Source organism: Egretta garzetta, unplaced genomic scaffold (genome assembly GCF_000687185.1).
Source record: "Egretta garzetta isolate BGI_Z169 unplaced genomic scaffold, ASM68718v1 scaffold98, whole genome shotgun sequence".
In the NCBI taxonomy this organism is placed as follows: Eukaryota; Metazoa; Chordata; class Aves; order Pelecaniformes; family Ardeidae; genus Egretta; species Egretta garzetta.
Genome location: NW_009260611.1, coordinates 2,387,704 through 2,406,771, shown reverse-complemented (window position 1 = coordinate 2,406,771; position 19,068 = coordinate 2,387,704). Strand labels below are relative to the sequence as shown.

At 41.3% G+C, this 19,068-nt stretch overlaps 1 protein-coding gene across 3 annotated transcripts in view; it reads right to left on the bottom strand.

The window, feature by feature from the left end:
- The window catches only part of CDK8 (cyclin dependent kinase 8), a 56,966-nt gene that overhangs the window by 36,711 nt on the left and 1,187 nt on the right, over positions 1–19,068 (bottom strand). For 2 of the 3 annotated variants that reach the window (XR_004842779.1, XR_004842780.1), the window contains exons 2-3: positions 7,958–8,068; positions 4,532–4,672 (exon numbers count right to left, since the gene is read on the bottom strand). The gene's annotated coding sequence lies outside the window, so the exon portion shown is untranslated. Of the gene's footprint in view, positions 1–4,531; positions 4,673–7,957; positions 8,069–19,068 lie in introns of those variants that run through there. The other variant, XM_035900430.1, reaches the window with a different exon arrangement.

The window sequence follows — 19,068 nt, the reverse complement described above, 5'->3', positions numbered from 1 at the left end:
AGTAATTCTGAAATATTGATGAGGGAGACATCTTTGGAGTCAAGAGCTCTAATGTGGAAAATGGTAAATTGTCAGGGTAAAAGTCCCATATATTTAACTTTGCCTAAAGCACATACTTAAGTGATTCACAGCCAGAGCCTGGAAAATGACTAAGATCTACAAGAAACCATCCTGGCAGTGGCTTCTCCTCATTTATTGTTAAAAGAACATCTTTAATGTTCCCACTAATCCCAAAGCTGGCAGCAGGTATCCTTGGAAAGAGTCCAGGTCCCAGGAACCAACGTTCCAACTGTATTAAAGCTTGTCCGCTTGAAAGCTTATTAAAAACCAGTGCTCATCCCACAGCAGCACAGTTTAGCTGAGCTGCACACTGGGAACGCATTGAATAGGCTGCAGTATCCTGTGCTAGCACTAGTTTGCAAATGGTCACATCCACAGTGACACAATCCCAGACTAACCAGGACATGGATGTTACTGACAAAAGCAAAGAGGTTCTCATTCCTTTGGCAAGAGGAGGGGAATGGAAAGCAGGAGCCCAGCACTGTGTTACCCTCTTCCATACCTGGCTTGCCAAGTGGCAATTCATCTGTTCAGCACCCACTCGCACCATGCACAAAGAAACAGGTCAGGGAATTTAGTCTGAAAATTTGGGAACAAAAGAATGTTTCATCACAGTGTCTCAGCTGCAGTACTACAAGTAAGAGCTGTGAGGTTTCCTCTGGGTTTTTTTGTTTGGGGGTGGTTTTGCAGGGTTTTTTTAAGGGGTCGGCAATATGTTTTTAAGCATTGCTGCACCACATAAGCACTTCAAATAGTTTCAGTGCAAAATTTATCATTAATTTAACAGTTTGTTAATATATTATTAATTTAAATTACAGACTAATCTTACTGTCACCACACAAAACCAGCAGAGGGGTGCTCATCTCTTAGCTGAGACTGGATCCTGACTTTGTGGACAAGCCTGCTACATGCTAGTATCAAAGACGCACTTTTAAATGTTAACAGGCACGGCATATAAATTGCCATATCACGGAAAGCGTTCTCTATTTTGAGCCCATTACTTGAAGAAATCTTCCAAGCACACTGCTAAGTCCATCCTCTCCTTCCTCTTGCTACTGAAGCAGCAGATTGATGAAAGCAGATACACGGCCAGTCTTCTGCTTATGCTTATTTTTAGTGTGGAATAAGCACTTTCAGTACAGGAAGAAGTCCAATAGCTGGATATCATAAAGTGGAAAAAATACTAGGAAAAACAGTCAGCAAAATGTGGTATGTTTCAAGCATGCTTGATAACTAAATTCAAAATATTATTAAAACTATAATTGATGCACTTTGTGGTAATTACATGAAGTGTTCTTATTTCCTTCCTGCTACAGTCAGAGCATGAATAAACAATCTGCTTTCAATTGCTGTCAGTCATGAAATTAAAAAAAAGCTGAAGAATATGCAAGTCAAATAAGAAATTTTAAAAAGACTGACATTAATCTGCTGAAAAATTTTACTGGTGTGTTTCAAAGACTTACAGAAAAGCTAACTACTCAAGCACAGTGCTATTCAAAGACAACAAATACAATCAACATCTCCCTTGCTCTAATGGAAATGGTGAATTGGCTTTCATGCAACCAGTGAAAGAAAAAAACACAGCTAAGAGAGTTAGCTGTTTAAATAGTTAAGTTATTGCTAAGATTTGTATGCATTTCTTTTGTAAAAGATGAACCAGGACTAGAAAAAACACAAGAGACAGTTACTGTCTTCCTACAGATTTTACTGTTTTGTACAGAATATACTCACTTTATGCAAATCTTACATGAATTAGGATTCCTCGATTCCATTAGGAAGACAAATTTCAGTCTAAGTTTATGTGGTTTTAATAGCCATTAAGTTTTACTGCCTAGTTTGCGGATGCTAGGAAGAAAGGAGTTACTTTAAGCCATATTTTGTTTCTGATTACAGAAGTCAAGACCTCAAAAACGTCCAAAACATTACCTACTTAAAAGCTAACTTCATTAAGGCATCTTTAAAACCCCCAAAAGCAGAAAATGGCACTTAGATGGAGGACAATTACTTTCCCAAGCGATGAGCTTTCTCACCCTTTAAAAAAATGCTTATCCTATGAGAGAAATGTAGCAAAGAATAGATTTTTCTGCCAAAGTACTATATTCTTTAGCTTCCTAACCACCCCCAAGCACCTTCACTCTTATAATAGCTAGTATATGAAATGAAAGCAAGCATGTTATTTAACCAACTCTGCATGTGTATCTGTACACATCTAAATCTAGGGAAACATAAAACATTCAGAAACACCTATCATTTTAAAGGCACAGTAGGAGAAACATAATAAATCTGTCCAGCCATCCAAGCAGGAGTTAAAATTGATGATTTAACACCGATATTCCTGAAGGCTAATATTACAGGTATCCTGGAACAGAAACGCACATCTAAGAACAAGCATTAACATCACTTGTTTTGTTTTGGATCAGAATATACACACTATTCAAGTCCCAACTTGCAAGCTTAACTTTGCACCAATATGCCCCTGTCTTGCCAAGACAAAACACTAGGTAGAATGCCTTCTGTTACCCAGGCTATTCCCAGGGACCCTGATTAAAAGAAAGAATCTGACAGATATAATTCTGTCTTTCATCCTGCATGAAATATGTGCCTTCTAAATTCAGCTCAAACTGAGCGGTTTCAAAACGACAAACCCAAAGGTTTCCATGGACAAGGCAGCACAGGCAGCCCCTGCACACCTTTTGTAGGATTCTCACCAACACGGCTCGACAAGGTTCCATTGGGAAGACCTCTCAGACTCTGCCTCAAGCTTTTGGTCTCTTCCTCGGATTATCAAAAGATAGCCAATTGTGATGGTGGTTTTTCTGCTGGAAGAAAACTTCATGCTGGACTGAGACCACCAACTCATTTCACATAGGTCAGAAAATGAGATGGTAATAGTTTTGTGCAGTTGCCACCTTAAACTGTATTTGAGCTACAGACCTAGATGTGAAAGGCTCTGTAATAAATTACCAATCTCCTGAGCCATCCAGTTAACAACATGCATGGTTTTCTTTTTAAACTCAATTATGCTTAAGTTTGTAAGTTTTCTTGAACTGTAAAAAGTAAAACATCATAAAAATTTAGATTCTTGATGACAGGTCATTTGTTTTCTGTATGCCTCAAATATACTGAAGAGTACTATTGCAAGCAGAACGTTAGAGTAAGACGTTACATTTTGGTTTAAAACAGAGTATGTCTAAGTAGTAATATGCACTATATATTTCTACATTATGTTTTGCTCCACTATTTCATGAGTCATGACAAAGCCACTGCAATCTTTTTGACTTTTTCCCCTGTGTTGCGGCTTTGTTCCATTTCTAAAACCAGGAGCAAATTAGAAACAATATCCATACAATTATTTTAATAAAGCAAAGCTTCCTTGCATTTCAGTTCTGAAAATGTTGTTTATCAAAGACAAATCTTTTCCCATCAGTTTAAACAGAGAATGGCAGCATGTAAAAGCATTTATTGGGCATGAAAATAGAAGACAAATAACTAGTCATTGACTACCTTTCACGGAACACTATTAAAGCTATTTCAAAGACAAAAAGAGACTCTGGAAGAGTAATAAGGAAGCCAGACTTATTCCACAAGCACAGAATAGCACTGGTAATACTGACTCATGGGAATGAAAGGTCAAACTAATGATACTCTCATGCATTAATGAAATTTCAGTAATTCAAAGCATCATATATAGACAGTATCATACTTTGATAGCATTTTTATCAATTTACTTCTAAGAATAAGAGCTACAGACAACTGGGTGAGGAAAACTACCCAATTTTAAGACAACAGACAGAACCAGCCGAGTCAACTACGGGCTTAATTCAAAGGCAAATATATAATAACTGGTGAGATTCACCAATTTAAAACATGTAATAGAAGTTGCTGGTTAAGAAACACTAACTCAGGTTCAAAATGTTTTGCTTCTATACTGTAGCTTGGGTAAACATTAGTTTATTTGCAGAAGTCTTCAAAGTTGGCATGGCTATATTTCTGATAGGTTATAAATACTAGGAGAAGATAACGGCTTTCAAAAGTTACCTTCATAAGTAAAACTGATAATTTTAGGGAACTTTTAATTTTTCAGCAGTTCTTACAGCCAATCATCCTCTCCCCCACCTACACACATGCCGTATTTAGTTATTTATCTTGCCTGCAGTGATACTACCAGAGGCATTTTCTGTACCTCAACACGCCTGTTATTTAAATGAACACTTTTAAAAATAGTTGATTTAGAAAATCAAAAAAGGAAAACAGCCGTCTGATATACTTTGCTGTCATAAGCATATCAGATCACAGCCAGCTTTTAAAATTTGCTCTACCATCAAGACTGTCTGACTACAGCATAAAAATATATTTTTATTAATACATGCCCTTAGCACAAAGATTTTTGTTTCCCAGCGACTTTTCATAAAAAGCAATCCTTGCCCTCAGTCATCATCCCAGTGCTAAAACCCATTGCGGATCCACTTACCAAATCCCTGTGTAACACCCAGTTAGCATGCAGGTAGTGAATACCATCTAGGATCTGATATAACAGTGACTTCACCATTCCCCGAGGTAACTGAACTGGTTTCTTGTTTGCTTTAGAAGCCCTGTGAAACTTGATTATATGCTGTAGAGGGGAAAAAAGAAATAGAAATAAAAATTAAAAAGTAATGTTTTGATCTACAACATTACACAAAAAAAAAGCCAGCAATTCCTTACACAGGCTTCTTAGGTTTTATTCAACCTTTCATCATTCATTTTGAAGACTTGAAACATGTACCTTAAGTACTAGAAAATTAATACTACATGAGGTAAAGTGATCACCACCCCAAGGAAATCTCTCAAAAATGAAAGTAGTTGTTGCTGTGATTTAACCCTGGCAGGTAGCTAAGCCCCACACAACCGCTCACTCACTCTCCCACAGCGGGATGAGGAATACAAACCCAATACAACTGTCAAAGCAAATTCCCTTGCAGATCACTGATCTTTAACAGTTTGGAGGTTTTAGGAGTATTTTTGTTTGGGGGTTCTTTTTGCTAAGATAGGCTGATACCTTGTATATCACAGCACAGAATTAAAAGTGCATCACTCAACTCCTGTATTATTTTACTTCTTGGTTTTCTCCTACAGTAATAATGACACTGTAATATTCAACACCTAATGCCAGACAAATTGTTGCAAACTGTATGGGGAGTTTTAAATGTTTAAATTAGAAGCCCAGATTTATTCCTTCTTTATTTACTAAAAGCACAGTACTCTCAAAACAGAAGCTGTTGGCAGAGCAAAGCTAGAAATCTGTCCATCTGAAAGTCAGCTACCAAGCCAGACACGGAAAAAACCTTTAACAATTATAAGCGTACACACAGGCAACGACACCTAGCAACAATGAGGAGTCCCAAAAGGACACGTTGTCTTACCACTTGAGTGCCAGGTGCCACTAATTTCAATAGCATAAGGTGTGCCACAGTCATGGTAACCATTTCTGTGTTTGCCTCCTTTTGAGAGACAGGTAATTTCTAGAACAAACTTTTTCATGTATTCACACTTCTCTAACAACTCACACTTATGTGATCACGCAAACAGCCCTGATCTTGTCCATCCAAAACCTGGCACCAAAATTCTATCACGTGTTCTTTCTACATTCCTGAGCTTTCCTATTCCGGGTGTGAATTAGGGACCCAACTACTCAAACCCCTTTGGCAAATTGCCTTTCCTCTCTTGCTGCAGCCCAGCTCTGTACAGCTTGCCCTCCTTTGCTTCAGGTATCGAGCTTGGCTTTCCTGGGAGGAAAAGGCACATCCCTGCTCTGCCAAAGGTAAAAATGGAGCTGCATGGAGGAGAGAAACATTGATGAGAAAGTGACAGTCCCTGCCCAGTCAGCCAAGCACCACGTGCACGAGCACCCCGAAGCCCGAGCCACAAGTTTTGCCTCCTCTCGCCTCCCACTTCCACTGACTCTAAAGCAAGTGTTTTTCATGCAGTGAAACCTTCACAGACAAACAAAAAGACAGGTGGCTCTCCCCCGAAGCCCGAGCCACAAGTTTTGCCTCCTCTCACCTCCCACTTCCATTGACTCTAAAGCAAATGTTTTTCATGCAGTGAAATCTTCACAGACAAACAAAAAGACAGGTGGCTCTCATGGACCTTTTTGTTCCTGCTCTGATATACTCTGTGCCCTTTTCCCAGCCTTGTTTGAGACCTGCTGCGCTAGATACGCTCAGCACTGGAGGACTTGGTCCATAGCCGGCTGCCTGGGGCACGGAGCCAGCCCAGTCACTGCAGCTACGTCTGCTGCATCCAGAGACAGTGAACAACCAGGAGCTGGTACAGCTGGGGAGTTCTGGAGTTATACAGGTATGCGGATGTAAACATAAAGGTCAAAATTGTGGGCCGTTCCTAAGTTACTGATATTCAAACCACTGTTTCGTTAACAGAGACGCTTCTGCAGTGATTTTGGTTAAGTATGAAGCAATGCGGAAAAGTAAAAATACAAACAAGGCCAGGTCACTATTAGTCACAATCCTCCAAACAAACGCAAAGCCTTGCGGCACATTCCGGGAAAAAAAAAAAAACAAAACAACACACTCACACATTCCTGAACTTCTGTAGCTTAGCATATCACAAATATCAGGGAACAGAAAAAAAAAAAGAATGGGCTTGTTTTTTTTCTCCACATTAGAAAAAAGCTTTACTCCATTTCCTCAAGGGTTTTTTGTTTTGTATGTCAGCCTTAAGAATGTCTCAACATTTCAACTGTTTGGTAATTTTTTTTCCTTAATTTTATTTTGGCAATGAAAACTCAATACCAACTATGGGAACTTCCAAGACATTGAACTAGGAGAAAATACCTTCGATTCACCTTAGCTGAAGGAAAATGGACACACTAGTTCTTAGGCAAATACTGCTGAATTATTCCCAACTACAAGGAACACCATTTTCAAAAGAAATTACTTTTAATTTGGTTTTTTATACCTCAGCTGCCTGTCTAAACTACATGCAGATGGAAAACCAACTCATGATTCATACTACCCAAGTCTTACATGAACACATAAATCAAAATTTCCACTTCATTCCAAATTGCCTCTGTTGTATCCTTTGATACGAATCTTCTTAATATCTTTTAAGGTTAGTATTACAATACTCGTTCCACTGAGAGCAATGCTCAAAATATAGGTCAGATTTAATTTGAGGCAAACACATACCTTTTTTCAGGGAAGTCAAGGTTGTATGGGATTTTGGATTCTTTACAATGCTACTTTAATTTTTTTTTAAAGCATTCCAAATGGGTGTTAAGGTTATAAATACTAAGTTAACAGAGGAAAAGAGTATATATCTTAAAACAAATTTACTTTGCCTTCAACATGTTTATATTTTAAAGCTGTGCCTTGTAATTAGGAATAAACAACCTTCCTCCCAAATATATGACATTTCAGCAGATGAGTTGAGTAAAAAGCTCTTCCCACTGAAACATGAATTAAATTTCAATTAAATACAGTGGCATTACTCTCCACTTCATGTATTCACGGATGACATGCAATATAACTAAAACTCCAAGCTGTCCTATTCAGCCAGTAAGTTTGTCATTTTTCAAAAGGAATCCACCTGCATCATCAATTACATTTTCCTGCACTCTACTTTAGCTGTAATGGAGGGTTATATCTGCATTTATTTAACTAGATTTCTAGCTACTGAGAGCTGAATGCAGATTTTTATCTTCTTAAAGAGGTCACAGATTAACTGTGTAGCATGCTTACCCAACATTTTCCATTACTTTTCCTTTAGTACTGAAAATGTTTCCAACAAACACAGGGCAAAAGGCCATACTGTTTTTAAACCAATGCGTCTTCCCTGACCTTGTCCCTTTTCTGCAACTAAAACTCTAAGCCTGGTACCTACAAGCAATTCACCTTACCCAGAGGTCATGCTCAGCGTAGTCAAAGAGAAGCCACACTTTCCTGTCAGCATGAGAAAGAAACACCTTTTGCAGAGAAATGACATTTGGATGCTTCAGCTCCCGCAGCAACTGCAAAATAAAGAAAGTCCACAACAGTTATATCCACACATCCAAAGCTTTGAAAGGGCTGGCAAGATGAATACTTTAATAGTCTTTGCTACATATTCTACAATACAAACAAGAAAAGTTGAAACCTGCAAGTCACGGAAAAGAGCACATATTTTTTTAATGAAAGAACCAGTCATTAGTTTGAAAGCAAAGCTGAAAGCAGGTCATAGCCCCTTTAGGGCATTCACTTCCTATTAATTTCCTAAAAGTTGAAGTCTACGTAAGCCTCACTATTATCCAGGACGACGAAGACTCTGCAAACAGCCAGCTGTGGCATCTGCCCTTTCCCAGAGGCTGTAATCTTTGATAGAGCTGCTTGGGGTATCCAATTTTCTCCTGACTCCCAATTATCTGAAAACCCTGCATTTTGGTTGCAGCCATTCAAGGCTGAATGGGATGACTCACTTCTGTCAGTGCAGTCAGCTAAATGAATATGTGGTTTGTAAGACAGAGTCAGCTGCTCTACAAGGTCACCACCACCTACAGAAGAAGGTCCGACTCCCTCCCACAACATATATTACACCAGTTATGTCACTCACAGAAGCCATCCACGAAAGATGCTCCCAGTTCAGGAGCATACTAACCCAGACACACAAAGGCGTTAATTTTCTGCTGAGTTCCTGAGCTGAAATGACTCACGGCACTAACAGCAGACCCAGCTAGGAGCAAGAACGTCTTTCAGCAGCAGTGAGCCATTAAACTAGCTCAGCTGTTTTAGAAACTACAGCTTTAACCAGCACCAAAAGGAAAACGTAGCTGAGATAGAACACAAAAACTGAATGCGGACAGCATCAGTCTATTTAAGCTCATGTTACAACTATACTGTATTCACACAATTGCTACGAAAGAAACAAAAACTTTATCCGAGCAAACTATTGTCAAGCATGGCTACCCAAGACTAGAATTCTTGCCAGCTCCATCTGCCAGAAATGATGACATTTTTAATAAAAGGAATGGCTAGGGGTTTTTTTAAAAGCCAAGGACAATTTGAACTACTATTTGAATGGAGAACAGAAAATTAACATTTTATTTCTGAGATTGACTATTTTCAATAAAATATAATTTTCCTGCTACGTAACAGAGGAAAGAAGAAAATTCATTCCTTTTTACTGATACCTTTGTCACATGTGATAACATTTTAGCTGCTGCTGATAGTAAAATGAGAGTGGATATCTGCGTATCTTTGTTTCCTTCTTTTGTATTTCATTTGAGACAGACTCCTATCCCTACTCACTGAACAAAGTCTTCAATGTGGCATTCCTTGAGCAAGAGGGCCTAGCCCACAGAGCTTTTGTCTCAAGTATGAGACCGGACAGGGAGACAGAGGGCTGAGGAGATAATGTAACACTGCAAATCAATGCAGAAGGTAGTAGTTTCAGCATGTTAGACCTCTTAAGATTTGTAAGAGCATTACATAGAGGAATTTTAAGGCAGGATCTGCAATAAGTGCGGAATTCTGCAAATGCCTATAATTCCTACGATGCATAAGATCAGCATGGAGAAAAACAAGAAATGCTTATTTGCAATTTTTCAGCAATTGCAGATGGGGACCATCTGTGGTAGGTTGACCCCCAGCCAGCAGCTAAGCCCCACACAGCCACTTGCTCACACCCCTCAGTCAGATAGGAGAGGAAAAGCAAAAAAAGCAAGAATATATGTGGGTGAGGATAAGACTTTAATAAGTGAAGAGGCATTAAAAAAAAAAACAAACCCCAACCCACAAGCAATGCAAAAGCAATCACTGACCACTTCCCACAAGCAGACTGATGCCCAGCCAGCCTCTGGGCAAAGGCCACCTTGCCCCCAAAGGGAGGAAGGGCAGAGTGGGAAAGAAAAAGCCCGGGCACTGTGCAAGCACTGCTCAGCAATAGCCAAAACACTGCTGGGTTATCAACACTGCTTTAGTCCCAAATCCAAAACACACACCACCTGGGCTGCCATGGAGAAAATGAACTGCACCCCAGCCAGACCCAGTACAGCATCAAATACCATTGGAGGGAGTCAGCCCCTTCATAGCAAATGGGGTTATAGGGCTTAAGGATACATTGTGCCGGTCCTTATAGTGAAGGACTTTTTATTGAATCAATAGAAATTCACAGCTTAAATTTATGCTAAACCATTTTGATGTATTAACTGTACCCAGGAGACTGCATGACAGTTCAGCAACTATGTGTCCATAACAAAATTTTATCAGATTTCCTGTGGCCAGGTGACACACCTGTACCAGACAACAGGCTATTCCTCGATGAGAGGGGCACATACTAGTCAGGGGTCTAGAAAGGAATGTAATTTTCCCCTTCAACCCCTTCCTGTGCCATTTTAAGTCCATCCTACTCCTTGTTCCCCAGGTAGCAGTTATCACCCACTTTAAAAACCCAACCTCTTTACATCCCTGGAGGACACAAAGAGAACCCATCACCAAAGCTGGTCCAGAACATGACACAAAGATGAGAAACTTTGAGTAATGCAGCAGAAGGGTTCCCTGTCTGTATAGCAAGGCAACACGGATAGAATTCTCCTTCATTTGTGCTAGCGGTAGTTAATCCTGTGGACTTTGAGATCCACAGCACTCCTCCTGGTCTACTAGACAACAGGCTGCTGCTCTTCCCTGTTTCCGAATCCTGCCAATAGCAAGGTACAAGTAATTGAGCGTGCATTTCCTGCAGGCACACACAAAGTTGTGCCCACACAGAGATGACACAGGGATCAGAGGCAGAACAGCATCTTCTTTGCAGGCATCCACATGAATCTTGAATAATGCAAGTGGCCTGGATCCCATTTCTCCACTCAGGCTCACCATGTTCACATACATGCACATGTATTTGTGCACACCTGCATTCGCAGGTCCCTCAAACTCTGGTGCAGACCTTACATATGTTCAGAATCCAAGCCCAGACACCATGCCCTTTCATTCAGGCTACAGCTCCAACGTCAGGTCTCTCCACATTTCAGTTCTCTCCTGCTTGCTGTTTCTGCATGCTTGAAGTTCGCTAGCAGATCACACACAGTAACACTCACAGCTTTCCCTGGTAGCTCACCTCCTTCCCTTTCCTACCTTTTATCCTTCCTCTAAATATCCCACAGTAAGTTCTACCCAGTCCCCGCAGTCCCCTCAAATACCCAATAAAACCTCCATCCTCCTGTAAGATCCGTAGCACTCTGCTTTCCCTTCTCATCTGTTACAAAGCCCTGGTTGAATCTCTTCAAGGATACACCCAAGAGGTTCCTGTTGGGGCCCATCACCAGTGTTTTAAGGGTTCTGGCCTTTGTTACTGTCACTGATAGCAGCTGTTATGGTTTGTGCATCTGTGTGCTCAATTTATCATTCTTGCTGGGTTTTGCCTTTGCCTTTTATGGTGAATAGCCATTAACTACATACTCTTTCAGTCTGCTTAAAAAAATCTCATGGTTTTGGCCAAAGCTAGACAGCCACAAGCACTCCAGTGAATAGGATGGCTAATATACATCAGAAAAACCATCAGAATAAGGACAGGATTGCTGCAGTGGTGACAGATGATCCCTGAATCACTGTCTTGGAAAGGCTGAAATGCTCCAGGACAGTGACAATGCAGAGCAACAAATGCAAACAATGACTGAAGGACAGAAAGAGCTCACACAGATGATAACACATCACATAGGCTATAAATGACATTTCCAGCAACGTCATTCTCCATAAACCAGGCCTCTCTAGCCCATATGCCACATGCCTTCCCTACCAGATGACTTGCCTCATGCCCAGCAGCTGACAAAAGTTCACTGAAGACAAAGCAGACTGCAAGAAACAGGATTTGACTATCAATACGACGCCTGCTAATGATGAAGGCCATTTTTTGGCCTAGTGACTCTGATACCTAATTGTTTCTGTCAATCCTAATTCAGTTCTATACAACACAAAGAGAAAATAGGCAAAAACTATGCATTTGGTTCTCAGTAAATTACCATCATTTTCACTTGCATATCACATGATGATTCAAATCCATTTCTACAACCAGAAAGGTCTCCCTTAAATTAGTTGGTCTGGGTGCCCCTTATATAAGAAGGAAGGCCAATTGACCTTCAAAGAAATAGAAATCAGCAAATGATGAAGATGCCAATACACCTGGTTTGCCTTGGCTGTTACAACCCCACACTGCCCCTGGCTGATCCCTGCCTGCAAGCCCTGGGCTCACACTAAGGTTCCTCTGTCTCCCTCTTCAAATGCAGAAATACTCATTCCACAGCCATGGGGCAGCTGGAGGACAGTAAATGAAAGTGTCCTAACGATACATAAAATTGTTAAATTGCTTCATCAACAAGGACAAAGTGGGGTAAGACAGGAGATTAATAAATAATCAACAGCAGCATTAAGGCAGCCTGGCAAACTGCCGCATGACTAAGGCAAATCTTTTCTTGCACAGGGACACTAACAGTAATTACCTTTCACATCAGAAACGAGCTGAACTCAGCACAAGTCTTGATGAACATGATCTCCTTTCTCTGGTGATATTCCCACATTTCCCATACAGCTCTCCACCACTGCAGACACTTACCATGAGCCAAGACACCGCGCTCTTTGCATAAGTGAGGATTTCTAGCCTTACTGTAAATGTCATTCCACCCCCACTCTTGATGCTTGCTACTATACGTGGTCCGCAGGGAATGTAACCTGCTAAGTCTTGCAATACTACCACGCTTGCTTCTGTAATCGAGCACAGGCTCATTTGCTAGAGCAAGTGGCCGGGTGACCTGGCCCAGGAGTTCCTCTGATGTCCCATCTCAGGATCAGGACATGCTATTTTAGAAAAAGCAATTCCTTGCTCTCACTGCCTTCCTATGAGTGCTATGCAACACATTTCTCCCAAAGCCTAGGACAACCAGAAAGCTATAGGCAGTATAAAGCAAAACAGTCACTTAAGCAAAAACCACTATTGTGGCACCTTGCTAGTTTCATGGCACAAATTCAAAATCTAATCACCGTATCACACTTCAGAAAGGTTCATGTCAGTTCCACCAAGTGATAGGACAACAAACAATTCACATATTAACAGCCACACCATGGCCTTAAGATGGAAAATGGGCAAATAGGGACTTGGAACAGAAAGCAGATTGCAGTTGATGGAGAAAAAGGTGATTTTCAGACCAGAAGATGACTGACAAAGGTTTAGTCATCTGCAATAGGTAAGGTACCAGTGGAACTACTGCTACAGCGGATGAGTATAGGCAGTAGTGAGACACTACCTGAAATGCTATGCCCAATTCTGGCCAATTCAGGGAAGATAAATTCCGACTGCAACAGGGCAAAGGAAGCCCAAGCCTACATCCAGGGGAAGGGAGAGCCTGCTGTACAACGGGAAACCAGCAAGCCGAGCCCAAATCCTTACAGCCTGCCAACACAGAGCCAGAGAAAGAAACAGCCTGCCTCTCTCCAAAATGAAAGCAGGAAAGAAAAGCTGTTCTAACTGACAGTATTGTCATAAGTACAAATGGGTATGAACTAGTCCTGATTAATTTTGGCTTAAAGGCTGAATAATGTTTATTGAGTCATTACTAGAATGAGACTCAGGATCTGCCTTCAAAGATTTTTCTTTCCCTTACAAGTTTAACTTTAGCTTGCTAAATTTTTGAAGGTGCATTTTGCTTGTCTGCAAGAGCAGCAGCAGATAATGACGACTCCATATTCAGAAAATAAATTTAAAAAAAAATAATTAAAATCACTATTCTTAGTTTCCTATCAAAAATTGGAGCTCTATTCAAGTACTTTAAGCTTGTTATTTAAACTAAAACCTGAGTTTTATTGCACAAGGTTTTAAATCCCAAGTTGGCTTAGCTGCTATCCAGTAGATTCAAGATCTGTTTGTTTCAATGTAAACAAGATTTTACAGTTTTATATTCTCATGAGTCAGATATTCCACAGTACTAAAAAAGAACAAAATACCTGCTGAAAGTACATGCTGTTGTCCTTTCAGAAGTGTTCAAATGAAAGCTTACAAAGGCAATGTAACAGAAGAAGTTATAATACTGCTCACCCTATGAATTTATTATGAAGCTGACAATACATCTTTGAAGCTCCAGTTCTTCAGACATACAACTGTGTGAACTTGTTGCTATATTTTATTCTTTCGTTTTTAAAGACCAAAGTTACAAAAAAGAAGCCTGACAACACAAAATGTCAAGAGAATAAAAAAATGTGCATTTCTGCTTTTACTTCTGTGGTTTCCAAAACAAATGTCTTACGTGATCACACATACAAGTCAGTATTTATTAGCACTTCTTACATCCAAAGTATTAGAAGAGGTGTTATTAAAGGTTCTCTGAAAGTAAGGAGGTGGATGAAGAATCCAGATGAGACAGACACTGGATGTCAAGCTTGGTCAGATTCTGCAATTTCTAACATTTAATGCACATCTTTGTCCCACTTTCACAGAACTAAAAATAATACTACCCTCCTTTTATACAAAATCTCTCAAGAATATAGTTTGTAGCTTTGTAGCATAGCTCGATAAAGTAGTCATTGGTCACAACTTATGTTTACATACCATACTACTATTAAATTAAAGCATTTTAGAGTCATTAAACTTGCCAAAGAGGGTCAAATCAAACATTTGTCTTCCTCAATACCTTGCCACCTTTCACCACATGGGAAGATTGCTATGAAGGCATTACTTGTCTTCTGACATGAGGACTGTACTCATCTAAATTATTTCTGTGCTTGGGTCTTGTCGGAAACTACTTTCACTGTTAGTGTTCACTGTTAGTGCAAAAGGGACATGACAGCCCCTGTAACCTGAGGAACCTGTACCCAGATATTGTTCCTTATCGCATGGCTGGTACCAGATCTCTTCCAGCAAGCTCACTGGGACAGTCATTTGTTCTTTCCCAGGGGAAGACGTTGAAGAGGGCGAATCCTGGAGTCACCCAGTTTCAGCTTCTGCCTCCTGGGGTCCCTCCAGCTGCTGCACGCTGCCGCAGAGTCCTTGGTCACCCTCAGACCAGCTCTGAAAGAGCCCTTAAACTCTTCTCCCATCCCCTTCACTGGCGGAGGGGAAAGAGGCCTGATAATCACGTAATGACATCCATGTCACCCAGGACATGGAAGCTCCAGTGTGTGAGGACTGATTCACCTCTACAGTAGCCTCCTTCACCGAGGCCAACTGGGCCAAGACCACTTAGTCAACAGCAGCTCCCTTCTCACTGGCCCTGGGGCACAGGCCGGCTGCTCTACCCCTGCCGCCACCTCTGCCACCTTCCAGCCCAGAAGCTGAAGGCTGGGGTGGGGGAGCAGCTGGAGAGGCAAGCAGGACCGCTGCAGAGCCCTTCCCTTTCAGGTGAGGGCAGCAGGCAGCCAGCTCACCCTGCCCAGGTGCCCTGTGCCGCCTCCCTGCAAACCCGGCCAAGCTCCTGACAGAAGGAGAGTTGTACTGGGCCCTGAGCCTCCTGCCTGGGAGACAAAACACCACCAGCCCCCTTTCTTCTGTTAATGCCCAGACATGTGAATGTTGGGGTACAAGTCTGCGTTATTCCCAAACCACCCCTGCAGGTTCCTACCGCTTCCCATGAGCCACGTTAAGCAACGGTGTGACCAAGGGATGGTTCAGCTCAGCTTGTCTACACAACCAAAAAATAACACAACTGTTCATTTTCCCTTTGGTGTGGATGAACTTCCTCATCCTACAGCCACACTGTCACTAGATCCAACACAGAGGACATCACCTTTTGTGATGACAGCCTGCATTTGTTATAATAGGAAACCACAAAATCCTGGGAACGCCCAAATGCCTCCAAGGCAGACCTAAAGAGGGGAAACCATCAGAGAAACCAGCTGCTTACTGTTCTGTAGTTTTCTGTCCCAGCTCAGGCAGACTCAAGGCTGTCCTAACTCGCACGAGCTGGCTACGGTGCCTGAAGGACGCCACACGGACGGGAGCCAGCCAGAGTACAGGGCCGTCCACCCCAGCTCTGCTTTGTCCCATTCGACATTTCCACCACTGAGAGTGTCTGCCACCCGACCTAGCAATTCCTCTTCAGAGACAAGTCACAAACTAATGCTATCACATAAAAACACTATGTGGTGGTTTTACATACAAACAAGCTTTTCGGGAATATTTCTGTCAACCAAACCAGGCACCAAAAAAACCAGAGCTACATGGAAGTCCTGCGAAAAGTAAAAACAGAACAAAACAATCAACAACCCAAGCAATTTCTCACTAGCCAAAGGAAGCATGACAACCTGCTAAAACTGAATGAAAAACACTAATTAACAAGAAAAATGTCAGAAAGTCACTTGATTACTTTAAAACCTAAGACTCCTGTATAGGAAACTGCCCAACCCAAAATCCTGAAGCTCTGTTTGAAGCCTGGGTAACTACTCCAGCTTCCTCCAGCCTTGAAGAATTCTTCTGCTTTGCCAACTGTGAAATAGCATTTGCTGCACTGTTCCAGGTGGATAGGCTTTAACGACTTTCTTCCTCGTGATCAAAATCAGAAGATGAGGAATAGAGTGTGTGGGCTTGTACATTTTGTATATTTTTATACAAATCTTCTCGCCATTCTATCCCTCCGCTCTCCCATGTAATACAAATCCATCTCTTGGTATGATGAGCATGCAGTTTTTAGTGCCTGCTTAGATCCTCGGAGGTGAAAGGGCAGAGCACAAGAAAGATACCTGGAATCCCAGGCAGTGTGCACCTCCACAGAGAACAAGAGATGAGCAGCCAAACATTCAGCTGAGGGGCTGGAAGAGGCAGGATTCACAAGTGCTTACCCTGGTGCATGAATGGGGAAAAGATAAGGAAGAATATAACATTACAACTACCTTGATATTAACGATACTGATTCAGTTAGCATAATTATCACATTAACTGTTAATTCCACCAGCTAAACAACTGGTTTACGTAAAATCATTGAAAAAAAAACCTCTCATTTCAACAGAGTAAGAGACTAGCTAGGTTCTTGAACATTAGGTCTAAGTTCTCACGGTGCAGGAAGTACTAAAATATAGAAAGTCTTTCATATACATACGTTGAGCTCATCCCATTACTGAGTCGGCCGCTTGAACTCCAGTCTGACCTAGCTCAAGCCTTTCCCTGTAATTGATGTATTTCAGTAATTATTTTATTTTTCTGAATATCTGACACTTCTTCAGCTCAGGTGTCTGCATCAAATAGATGCCTTCTAAGAGTGGGCTATGGGCATTTTTAAACATGTAAGTTGCTCGATAGTCCAAAACTGAAGTTATTCATCATAAACAAGACAAAAGCCACTCCAGAGGTATAAAAACAAGGGAGAGTTTCACTGGAATTTATATCAAACAGTACTCTTCCCAGAGAGACGCAGAGTAAAATATACAAGCTTCAACTCTCCAGAGAACCTGAAATGAATACACCTCATATGCAAACCAAGTCATCCTAGTTCCTTTTAATACCACCATGCTCGTAATGCATTAATCGGGGTAGTCCAGAACACACTGTAACAAAGTCTGGCATTGAGCCTTGACTTTTTAAGTATGACAACAAATAATTAATTAGATGTACAGATGATGTTTTAGGGTGCAACACTGCTGATTAACTCAGTAGCATTTTCATATGTACATTACACATACTCACACAATCAATATAAACAGTATGGCTATTCTCAATTTGATCCATCTCCTTATGAGGTTCCTTTTTTTCCTTTTACAGTATTAATTGATAGAAAGGGGGGGGGGGGATTCTATTTAACAATTAAAATTAACAAGACAGTTTGGGGAAAAAATTCTTCTGTTAACTCCAAACAGCAACATCAAAAGAACGGTGAGGAAAACAGATTCAAACCCTAGAAGTCTATGGTAAATTATTAATTCAGCTGCAGGAAAATTCTACCACGGTATCAGCAGTTGTAAGCCTGGAAGCAAAGTCAACAACAGCTCAAGAAATGCTGCTTCAGGTTACTCTTTCTACCTCTGCACCTGCTTTTGGGCTCCACTCCCTTCTTTGCTCTCGATGCCTGCTTCTTGGCATCTTTGGTGTCTTCAGTATGTTCTCCTCCTTCCCTCGCAAACCCTCTCCCACGTGGGTCCTGCATTGCACTAACGTTTTCTTCAAAGGGCACATGCTGCTGCAGCAGCTCAGAGCAAGGAGAAAGCCTCCCTGCTTCTTGCTCCTCTTCCACCACCACCAGGGACCCTGCTGCCCAAGAGGAATGACTACACAACACTCCTCAAGTCATGCAATGAGGCCAAATCCTTCCTGACTGTCAGCCAAGCTAGTGATTCTCTTTTAATAGATAGAAATTGAGTTAGGATCATATCCAGATTAGAGACACCTCCCTAACACCAGCCAAGCTTCTCCTGCCAAATTCAAGCAGAACAAACTTTTCAAAACTCTTTAGGTAAATCACTGCAAAAAGACGAACAGAAAATTTTCCCCAATCCCTCTGAAATGGTAGCTTACACTTCCCAAAAGCATTGAGCCCGAGATATACACAGTATTTGGAAAACTTCTGCCAAAATGGTTGAAATAAGCAAAATCTAAGACCCTGTTTTCAGCTCCTTTAGTTCACAGTGGATGTCTACAATGGCAGGGAGGCTCAGCTGTCATCAATGGGCAGAAAGAGCTTCTCTCGAAAAACATTCTTTGCTCTTCATTTTTTTCACCTCACTGAGTTCAAGTACTCATATGTTTGAAATCACAAAGCCAACTGGAAGTTGACAAAGTAGGAAAGCCTGGTACTCACTTCAATCAATAAAAATGAAATTAGGGTAGGTACAGTTTTATAATCTTGAGGAATATGGGCTGAATCGATGGGCTGAGGCCAACTGTATGAGGTTCAATAAGGCCAAGTGCCGGGTCCTGGACTTGGGTCACAACAACCCCATGCAGCGCTGCAGGCTCAGGGAAGAGTGGCTGGAAAGCGGCCTGGTGGAAAAAGACCTAGGGTTACTGGTTGACAGCCAGCTGAATATGAGCCAGCAGTGTGCCCAGGTGGCCAAGAAGGCCAATGGCATC